Raw genomic sequence first — 11,669 nt, 5'->3', positions numbered from 1 at the left:
TCAATGTTGACTGTCCTTCTCCCACAAACATTTCAAAAAAGCTACATATTGTTTCACTGTGCAGACAAAAACCAAAAAACTGATGGTGGCATAGCCATTGGACACCATGATCTGGACAGAATGGCACACAGGGTCATTGTTCCACATGGTTCTTGAGGAGGAGACAATGCAGTCCAAACAGTACATGAGCACAAAAATTCCCATGAGCACCAGAATGGTTCTGGTGGCCCTCCATTCTGGGGAGGCTTTTGGGGAGGCTGGTGACATGAAGGTGCTGGCAATGCCTCTTATGCCTATGCAAGAGGGTCACCATGTACCTACTGGAGAAGGCCATGAGCTCTATAAGGAAGACATCCTGTAATGCACCCAGGACGGTAAACAAATGCCTGAGGAAGTAGCTCATGGGTAAGATAGTGCAGGAGTCAGTGAGGAATATAAGGCCTTGTGAGGTCACAGTGGAGTTGTCAACAGCAGAGATAGAGAAGTGGGCACTGAAGGACATATATAAGACCCACAGAAAGAGAAGGGACCTCATGCTGTCCTGTGGAGACTTAGGCTTGAACTTTGCCAAGCAGGAGCTTCTGGGCATGTGGGTGATGGCCTGCAGGACACTCAGCAGGCAGGTGGAAGAAATGGACAGGCTCCTCATCAACCTGTACAAGCAGGCAGCTGATTTACATGTGACATCATCCCAAAGCACCACCTGAGATGTAAAAGTGTCTGCAGCTATGAACCCTATGGTGAGCAGCATCAGGAGGTGGGTTAGGGCCAAGAGACTGATGATTCAGTTCGTGTCCTTGAGCCTCTTGTCACACAGGAACTTGATGACATGGAACAGAAAGTGGATGACGTTGGCCAAGATCCCAATTCCAACTTCAGAGTAAAAGATGCTTCTTAAGTTAATAATGCCATGCACCATGTGGTTTTTTGTCATCTTTTGGGGTAATGAATCATGGAGTACATGTCTTAGGGGGAAAGTAAGAAAATTCATTATAACAAATATTAAATTGAATCACTCTCAGCCAACATTGTTGCCAGAAGGAAAATTTGTTGGCCTATCCCAATGCCCCCTTTTCCCTCTAAATGAAGTTTTGCTGGCACACCCTGGAAACCATTCTTTCCTCTCTCTCTTCCCATTATTTTCCAATTATGGCTGGGTTACATTTTATGCAAAGTTCAAAAGGATTTCCTGTGGATTAAAAATGATCACATCCGTCATATATATCTCATTCACAAGCTCCAGTGTTATAGAAAATCTTTCCCGGATGCAGCTTTGAATTTTTCTTGGTGATATCTTACTGCAAGTGTGAAGTGTGTGTCCTTCCTGTAGTAAGGACTATGTATTTTTGGGTCAATTTAAATTATGGGGGTTTAATCTGGAAGAAAACCCTCCTAAGCAAAGAGCCTCAATGTCTTAGGTCATGCATATTAACATTAGCTTCCTGTTACCTTTATTCTGCTTTGTTCATGAACACATGAATTTTGTTCATATATTCACAGAGAAAATGATAAGTATTGCAACTCTGAAGTCATATGGCTTGAATATACCCATATAATCTTCCATTTAAGTGTAAGTATTCAATTTTGAGAAGCCCATGAACTCGGGCTCTGGGCTCCTCTCATCTATAAGCTGAACAAAACCTCATCATGTCTGCACATGAGATACCATGCATGAAACAGGATGAAGCATGTTTTCCATACAGGGAAGGCTTGCTCTGCAGAAGGATCTCTGTGGAATTTTTCAATTTTTTTGAATTCTGCAGATCCTTATTCATAGAAATCTCCTAATAGTTGATTATCTCTATCACCAACTCAGAGTGGCTAAAAAATTACCAGAATTACAATCTGTTGGGAATCCCTGTTTAGAGAAAACTTAGTGAATTTTAGGACGATTTGATTCCTCTACTCAGCTACCTATGTTAATTATTTTTGTTATCAAATCACAATTTGACCTATGCGATCCAAGTCCAGTATCAAACACTAGCAGAAATACATTTCAATATTTTTCTACTTAAAAATGTGTAGCCAGGCATACTGGCATACTCTTGTAATCCAGCAGGTTGGGAGGCTGAGGCTACAGGATTGTGAGGTCAGTGCCAGCATCAGCAATGTGATGCATTTAGCAACTCAGTGAGACCCTGTCTATATATAAAACATAAAATAGGGCTGGGGATGGGACATGCTTATTTAGTATCCCTGAGTTCAAGCCCCAGTACCAAATCAAAACAAAACAACAATGACAGCAAAACAAAACAAAACAGAACAAAACAAAACAAAACAAAAAACAAAAAAAAACCCAAACCCTTATATATGTGGAATCATTGTAGTAAACAGAACCACAATTAAAATGGATACAGATTCACTCCACTTGAGGAATTTATTACAGTGTAAGTATTCAACCTAACTTTGAAATAGGAGTCTTTTTGGAGTTCAAGTTTTCTGTCTTCCTTCAAGAATGCAATTGCATTTCTCTCGACTCAAGGGGTCCTCATGCAAAATTGATACTTGAGTTTATTATATTGATGTCTCACACACACCAGATACATTTTCTACTACTGAACTACATCTCCAGCTCTGATTCTAGAGAATTTTATAATGACTTACTTGTAGAATATTTTCCTGGAAAACATATATATTTACTTTAACCCAAGAATCTCCTATAAGTACTAAATGATATTTAATTTGTGTTTTTATATACTAAGCCATAAAAACACCTGAATAAAAAGTCTTAAAGCCAAATTAGTTCATGGGCCTATGGATGTAAAATACACTAAGGAAATCACAGCTACTCAGAAGGCAGAGACAAGGGGATGTCAAGTTCAAGGCCAGTCAGCAAATTGGTGAGACCCTGTCTAAAAATAATAAATTAAAATTGGGCTAGTGATGTACCTCATTGGTAAAGAGCCCTGGGTTCAATCCCTGGTACAAGAACCAAAAGAAATCACAGCTACTCAGAAGGCAGAGACAAGGGGATGTCAAGTTCAAGGCCAGCCAGCAAATTGGTGAGACCCTGTCTAAAAATAATAAATTAAAATTGGGCTAGTGATGTACTTTATTGGTAAAGAGCTCTGGGTTCAATCCCTGGTACAAGATCCAAAAGTGCTAAAGAAAGCAGAAATCTTAAAGATGTGTGAACATTTTTGGTGCCACGTGAGAATGCAGAGTGTAATGTACAGGTTTCCTTTAAACATTGAAATGCAGATCTATTTTTTTTATTTTAACTTTTAGCTGACATAATATCTAGACTTAGGGAGTCTCGTATTAGAAATCAATACATGTTTACATTGCTTGCTGAACACACGCGGGAATTAACATTTTGATTTTCTCAAATTGTATGATTTCTAAGTGTACCGAGTCTCAAAACCCTTATTTGGTCACATGTAATTACCTGATGCAGACTCTGGAGACCACATTGAGTTATAAGCATGAAATCTGCTGACCCCAGCCCTGCAGCTGTGCACAGGTGTCCCTCACCCCTCCTCGGTCTGCTCCTTCTCCTGCCCCTTCCCAGATTCTTCTAGGTGCACTGCTATGTGAGCAACAGGTTTACATTCCCTACATGAGTGAGGACATGCATTAATTGACTGAAAGGACAATTCTATAAAAAATTAGGGTAAAAAGTTCAATTTTTCTGAAGTGGGATGAACAGGCAAAATTACAATTTTATTTTTTCACTCATTAGCATATTTGGTCTGTTTCCTGGAAAAGCTTGAAAAAGACACTAGAAGTATTTTACATAAGGGCACATCTGTTAGATGTTTTACAGATCACAGATGATCACAGGTGCATGGCCCTGTTATTCTATGATTTCCTTGTACATAAAACTGACACACATCTCTTCTTATATACCTGTTAATTTTAAGGTAATATATATATATAGGTGAAGATATACAGAATGTCTATACAATATGTATATTATCCACTTTTGTGAATTGAAAAGATTTATGTAAAACTCAGGATTTCCAGGGTTCTATCTACCTATCTGTATATCTAACTATCATCCATCTACCTGTATATATCTATACATATAAAATCATTTTTTACAACATTCTAAAATAAAAAATTTAAAATGATAGTGCTGAATTTGCATTCTTTTATGCCATTTCTGAAAAATGGAGACTTTAATTAATTGATTTTAAAACATGGGGCCACTCAAACACCTACCATTATAAAATATATAGTAACATTTTAATCACCTGTACATCTGAGAATTAGATAAAATTATTTTCAGTGTTATTTAAAAATCTATTTGTGCAAAGGTAGACATTTTGGAGAAAGCATGGATGAGAACAAGCCATGAATTTCTAGTACCATGCAGAAATTATAACCTCAGCTCATTGTTGCTTTAAAATGACCAGAAATTCTTATTTTTTCTGAAAGTAAAATTCCAGCATAGTAGCAAGAAAAAAAAATCTCCTTTCTCCAATGCATATGAGAGAAAGTGAACACCCTAACTGCAACAACTAACTGTGCAGAAGAAGGAGAGATCATGTGTTTCTAGATTTATACAGGTGTGTCCATATTTTTTTCTGGTTCCAGGGTTTGTACCTAGGGGTACCTGATCACTGACCAACATTTTCAGTCCACTCCACCTCTTTTTAAAATTTAGAGAAAGGGTTTTGCTAAGATGCTCAGGGCCTTCCTAGACTTCTGAGGCTGGCTTTGAAATTATGCTTCTGCCTAAACATTTCCCCTGGAATTATAGGCATGCACGACTTTGCCAGCTTCTGTCTAAAGTTTAGATCACATACTGATGTATTTGTATATCATATGCATCAGACACATAGGCCTTATTCACTTAAATATTATAAGATATGTAAGTGTTCTAAATGTAAGTTTACAGCTATGTCTGTGTTAATATCTCCTTAATATTATAAAGCATTCTAGTGATCAGGAGCCCTTTATAATACAAGCTAAAGTAAATCACCAGGCATGTCCTCTCCCAGTCATGAGAATTGCCACTCAGCACAGAAGAGTCTAGAGCCTCAGGGACAAGATGAGAACTTCCTACCCCCCTGCAATGTGTTCAAGGAGCCTCCTAAACTAAGGCACTTAACTTGGTGATGGTACTTGAAAACATACTGTTTGAAGCATAAACATTTTTTTTAAAAAAAAGAGAAAGCCAACTATTCTAAAAAATGCTGGACAGTCCACAAAGGGGGACATAAATCACAGGGAAAGTAACATGGGTTGGGCATGGTGGTGCACATCTGTAATCCCCACAGCGTGGGAGTCTGAGACAAGAGAATTTCATTTTTGAGACTAGCCTCAGAAAATTAGTGAAGACCTAAGCCTAATAGCAAGACCCTGTCTCTAAATAAAATGTTAGAAAGACTAGAGATGTGGCTCAGTGGTTAAGCACTCCTGGGTTAAAACCTTCGTACCAAAATAATGATGATGATGATGATGATAATAATAATAATAATAATAATAATAATAATAATAACAACAACAACAGCAGCAGCAAAGGAGCATAATTTGTTTTATCTTTTCCATGTACTTAACCCCCCCTGCTCCCATCACCTACTGTATGTTAAACAAAGATGAACAATTGAGCTCTGGAAGGGGGGATTCTCCTGCTTCATGTCACTTTGGGACTGAGGGGAAATTGGGCAGCCAGATGTACTTTGCATCACAGTGCTAGCTGGGAAATATGAAGAGCACTAGGAAGAAACAGCTTGCATATCAGTGAGGGCACAACCACTACCAGCCAGGTGCTATGCTGTGTGAAAAGCCACTGTGAATTGTGCAAGCTACAGAAATATGAAGGAGAAAAGCCTGTAGAATATTTGGGTAAATGAGTGATGGCTATTCCTGAAAAATATGGTTGATGATCATTCATTATTTATTCAATTGGAAAGATTTAAGTAAAGCACAGAGTTCCCAGCTGCGACTACACAATAACAATACTTTGAAATCTTTCTTCAGGTTCAGTATAAAGAAAGTTACTTTTCTAACAGAAACAATAAACTCCAAAGGAGCTTCATCACAGACACTAAGCTGTCCTTACTGGGAAACCCAACGTACCTGCAGGAGGATCTGTTTCTCTGATGAGGTCAATAATGACCTGAGTCAATTTCAATTTGCTTAAAAAAGAAGAAAAGGCGGTAGGTTTACATTTGTTGTGTAACTGCATTTGCATGAAAATATGAACTTAAAAGTAAATGTGAGCCCAGACACCTAAATAGAATGAGGATCAACTTTTCCAAATATAAAAAAACAAGAAAAAAATGGTAATATAATGGTCTAGGAGTCTCCACATTTGAAGAGACACAGATGGTTATTAGTAGGCACAGCCCTACTGGTAGCTATGGATAGATGATGCCTATTCCTGTGTGTACACTTGAAGAGAATTGTAATATATACACTCATATTTTGATCCCAAAATACATTTACAGCAACATAAACCAGATATGTAACACTCAAAGAGGCCTTTAAAATATTACAGAAAATGAAATAATGATAATTCCCTTCTATCATGTTATTAAATACAGGTTTGTCTTCAGTCCAGTTTAATGCAGATTATAAAATAAAATGGAGAGCATGAAAAAATAGGAGAAGCAGGCTATCTGATATATCTGTGGATGAAGGGCATAGGACTCTGGTTTCAGCCCTGTGGGGGGGGGTGGCCACCCTGCATCATCGTCATGGGAGGGAGGGATGGAGCCAGGAGGGGCCCATGGACTTGCAAACCCAGGTAGAGAACTGGATTTTCTGGGGAGCATTGCCTGAAAACAACTGAAAAATTACCCTTTTTTTCTATAGAATAAATTTCCTGGTTACAGCTGGAAAACTTTATCATTTTAGTAAAGTGCTGCTCATGGGAATTAGTAGAGTTGGATGCTGTCTCGGGTCCCCCACAGGCATTAGCTTCCTGCAGCCCCAGGACACAGTAGACAGAGAATCAGCTGGCCGTCTGCACACTATGCAGGTCACACACATGTGTATCAGTGAGAGCCACAGTGCCCTACATGGTTCACAGGTAGATGTCTTATAAAAAATGCAATGTTGTTACTTCTGTGCTAACTTATCAGTTTTGTTAGAAAACATCCTGAAACTGTGAACATTTCATAAAATCAAGTTGAAAGGCATCCTCTGAGCATGTCCCCTCCCAGCTGTGCCTCACCCCACTCACACCTGCCAGGACTAGTCCGACCACAAGATCTGGGTGCAGACCAAAGGCTGTCCAGCACCAGGACTATCCAAGAACCCTTCCTCAGCTCTGGGGAGAGAGGGGCTGCAGCAGCTACTGGAAGTCCTGATGGGCCGAGCCCCAGGTCATGACTTAAACCTTGGTGGAAACAAGGTCTTCTCTAACTGGAGGTTCTGAAAATGATGACATAAGTCTAAAGTGAATAATGTGGAAAAGAAGTTCAGGGACAGGTCCCAGTGAGGGAAGGCCCAGAGAGGAAGGAAAAGGAAAGTCTAAGTGGGCAGATTAGAGGAGAAACCTAAGTGGAGAACAAATGGGAATGGAAATCTATTTCTTAAAACATTGTCCCCGGGGGCCTTAAAGCTGAGGGTGTGAGGTCCTTTTTAGGGACAACCCAGTGGAGATGCTCTTTCCTGCCCTGACCAAGGAGCCATCACTTAAATATCTCACGTTGTGCCACTGTCCAAGTCGTGGACAACACAGAGATACTTGCCATCACCCAGGAGACCAGAGACTAGGGAATAATCCCGAAGTTGGTGCACCTGTCAGCAGTGAGAAAAGCAGACACACAGCACCTTGGGATTCTGGGGTCTGGGTGTGGAGAGACACCAGATGGAGGGAGAGAGGAGGACATAGCTCTTTTCTCAGGTTCCCCATGGACACCATTATGTAAATACTGTGATTTGCAACCTCACTTCCTGATGTGCATTTGATACATGAATGGGCATATTTCATTTGTTGTTATTGCACAAATCCAGTTCACCATCACCTCTCCACTAACATTCCCTTTCTCCTTGATGACCTGGAGGGAGGACATCATGGGACATTTGGAAGCCAGAAATAGATGGTAACTACTGTCCCTTGGTTGTGATATTAAGCAACTGCACCCCTAGTCCCTGCTCCAATTCAAAACCTTCGGGCAGCCAGAGCACCATTGGTTTACATTTATGAGATCAAAACGGAGACAAAATACATCAACATAAAAAAATTCTATTTGCTATTTCTCTAAAACTTGAAAATAAACTTTCTTTATAAGTATGATATTTGGAAAAAAACATATCACTTCCTTCTGATCAATTAAAAGATATTTTGGTATATATTATAGTTCTCGCTATCTCAGTATTAGAAGACAAAGCTTAAAGTATTATATATACTTTATCCTCATAAAAGTGTTTTTAATTATCAACTCAGTTGTGGAAAACATTCTTTCAGAAACTATAAAGTAAGAAATAAGTTTCTAAACTTGCTGCAGGGTTATTTGGTGAGCTTTGAAACATCAGAGCTGATTTGTCCCAGGGATGTGAAGATTGGTTTTGAGAAGCTCACTTGTGATCTCAGCCTCTCCCAGGAGAGGTGTTCTCCATGTGGATACTGATAGGCAGCACTCTGGGCCGCTCAGACTTTCAAAGACTTTTAGCATCACAGTGGGTATCTCCCATGTTGAGGCTTCCTGGGTGAGAAGTGCATGTGGTCAGAACACCAGGTTTCAACAGTAAGTTTACCAATCATGACAGCAGTGCTGCGAAAATTATGCACTTGTCATATATTATATATAATTAGAAAAGTTAGCCAAATATAAAATACTCTCAAATCAAAGGTCTTTATAAAAATTGTAAGTATATAGGAAGCAAAGAATATGAAACGAAAAATCTTAAAAATCAAAAAAGGAACATAGAAAAGAGAGTCCTAAAAGGAATTCTCAGGTCCCACAGAATTCCTTTGGGCCTAAGGTTTGTGGAAAAACCCAACAAGACTTATAGGCATTTGCCCTATGAAACTCTCAAAGGCATCTTGCAAAACGAAGGCTTTATAGAAGCAAGTGATTAATTGTGTATAAGTACTTTACATGTCACAAATGTATATTTAAATGTATACTTTAAAATGTATTCTTTTTGAAAGAGGTAAGCCATATGGGACCTTGCAAGCCTGTAATCCCAGCAGCTCAGGAAGCTGAGGCAGGAAAATTGCAAGTTCAAACCCAGTCTCACCAACTTAGGACGACCCTGTCTCAAAATAATATACAGACAAATGGCTGGATATGTGGGTGAGTGGCTAAGCATTTATGAGTATAATCTTCAATGCCAACCACCTCCCAAAAAGAAATAAAGAAAAAAAAAGGTGTCATCCACCATTATGATTTTGGATGCAATTTTATTTTATGATCTCTTCTCAGATAGCAAGCAATATATAGGCTCACACATTTGAATTGAAACTCTTTTCTAGAAACCAGATGACAATACTTGATCTTTATGTTGTATTAGTTTAGTAGAACACTAATGGGACTCATCGGATGGAGATGATTCTGGTTAAATATGTCATGGCTTATGAAAATAAGAACCCCAAAAAGAGAAGAAAATGCCCTCAACATTGGCAGGGATTCCAGAAACATCCCGGTAATGACAGTTGTAGAGAAAGGTCAAGGCTGAATTCAGACACTCCTCTCACTTGGGGATCTATCTAACTGTGTATTTTGCTTTCCAAGAAGATGGACCCAAAACACTCTGGAAAGCGCGTAATAATCCTCCCTTTCCTGGCTGGATAATTTATTTTATGCATCAACTTCACTGAGTTACACTAAAACTAGTTGCTGCTCTTAAGATGAATCCTGAAGGTTTTCCAGGAACCAGGCTGATGAGCCCAGAGCCCAAGGCTGTGGCTTCAGGGAGAGTTTATGCGCAGCTCTGGCATCATCTGGTGTCCAATGCGCAGCTCAGCACGTCTAACAGGGGAAATGACACTAACCACAGGGAGCAAGCACAAGGTGGAATAGGTTGACAGATGTCCTTAGAAGTTTGGGGTCTCATGGGGACGCAACTGCAGAAGGCGGCGAGGGCCAGCTCCTGAAGGAGGCCTTTATCTCAAGTAGGAGGGTCTTGGGGCAGCTGAGTGACACTATGAGAGGTGACAGTGTGACAACTGAGCAACGGAAACGTCCCCACTGAGGGTGTCTTAGGAAATCAGGGATTTAAAGGAGCCCGCGCCTGCTTGGCGCTTGCGCAGCTCTGGTGCCACCTAGTGTCCGACGCCTGCTCAGCGACTGGACTCTCGGGCCAGACCAGGAACAGCAGGGAATTCCCAGGGGACACAGGGACTGCTGGCCAGGGGTCTTCACCTGTGTCCAGGGCGGAGCCTGCGACACGAAGTGTTGACTGTTTTATATAGGACAAAACTGTCACCCGTCTGTCTCCACGACATTGCTGTCACCCTTGCCCCCTCCCCTCCTCTACCGCCACGCCATACCGTCCCTTAGAGACCCCGGAGCTGTGCTGGCCTCTGCCCAGAATGAGAGGTGGCATTGCCTGTGTCCTGCTAACAGCTACAGCGAGTCCCCAAGGTCGCCCTGGCGGGGTCGAGCCGGCTCTCGTTCGTACTTCTCCCCCTGCCCAGGGCCAGGACGTCCTGCCAGGTCAGTGCGGGAGACCGTGGGTGCCTGGACAGGACCAGCGGTGACAGCTGCGCCACACGCCACCCTCTGGGCCTCCAGGTCACGCCGTCTACACCGCAGGCACCAGGAGGGTCTCAGCGACACGCCGGGATCACGATCAAGTCTCCAAGGCGACATCTCAGGACCCTCCCAGAGACTCCTGGACCCCAACCTACCTGGACACACGGAGAGTCCCCCGCGTCCGTTAGGAGGGATGAAGGAGGCTGTGCAGCAGGTCCTCAACCTCCCTCCGCGGTCTCCCGTGTGAGGGGGGAACTGGGGCCAGCGGAGCAGACTCTGGGGTCACATCTCAGGCCGCGGGAGTCCCAGGGCCTCGCTCCCCGCTGGTCCACTGCGACCTCTGACGGGATTTCTAGACACACGCGCGCCTCTCGGGTTCCTTAGCCTGGTGCGCATGCGCCCGCCTCGCCCTCAGCTCCCCTAGAGGCTCCATGTTCCAGCACGGTGCTCCCCTGGGGAGCCCAGGGCAGAGGGCACCTCCGATGTGATTCCGCTAACCCCGCCCCCTATGCTTTTAGGGGTGGGGCTCCACTCAGCCCCCCTTGGCTCCGTCCCCAGCTCTGCCCATTCGCTGGGCTCCCCTCGCTCTGCTCCGCCCCACCTACTTCCCTAGGCTCCGCCCCACCGCCCCGCTTGCTGGTCCTAGGGGTGGGGCTCCACTCACTTGCCTCGGTTCCGCCCCCAGCCCTGGCCACTAGTCGGGCTCCACTTAGCCCCGCTCGGCTCCGCCCCCAGCTGTGCTCACTAGTCGGGCTCCTCTCAGACCTTCTAGCTCCGGCCCCAGCTCCACCCATTCGCTGGGCTCCTCTTGCTCCTCTCCGCCCCACCTGCTTCCCTAAGCCCGGCCCCGCTATGCCTTCTGGGTGGGGCTCCACTCACTCTGCTCAGTTCCGCCCCCAGCTCTTCCCATTCGCTGGGCCCCGCCCCGCCCACTGCTCCTAAGGGCTGGCCTCCCAGGACCGCTCCGCCCAGCACTTTGGCTCCGCCCAGCTCCTTTTGCTAAACCCGACAGGTGGACAATACTGCTTCTCAATGACTTCTCAGTGACACTTCCATCCCAGAAGGAATTTG

At 43.1% G+C, this 11,669-nt stretch overlaps 1 pseudogene; it reads right to left on the bottom strand.

The window, feature by feature from the left end:
- On the bottom strand, positions 1 to 919 carry LOC106145577 (vomeronasal type-1 receptor 90-like; annotated as a pseudogene).
- Positions 920 to 11,669: the final 10,750 nt, after the last annotated feature.

Source organism: Ictidomys tridecemlineatus, chromosome 16, assembly GCF_052094955.1.
Source record: "Ictidomys tridecemlineatus isolate mIctTri1 chromosome 16, mIctTri1.hap1, whole genome shotgun sequence".
Taxonomy (NCBI): Eukaryota; Metazoa; Chordata; class Mammalia; order Rodentia; family Sciuridae; genus Ictidomys; species Ictidomys tridecemlineatus.
The sequence above is the reverse complement of the archived record's forward strand: the minus strand, read 5'-3'. Positions and strand labels throughout refer to the sequence as shown.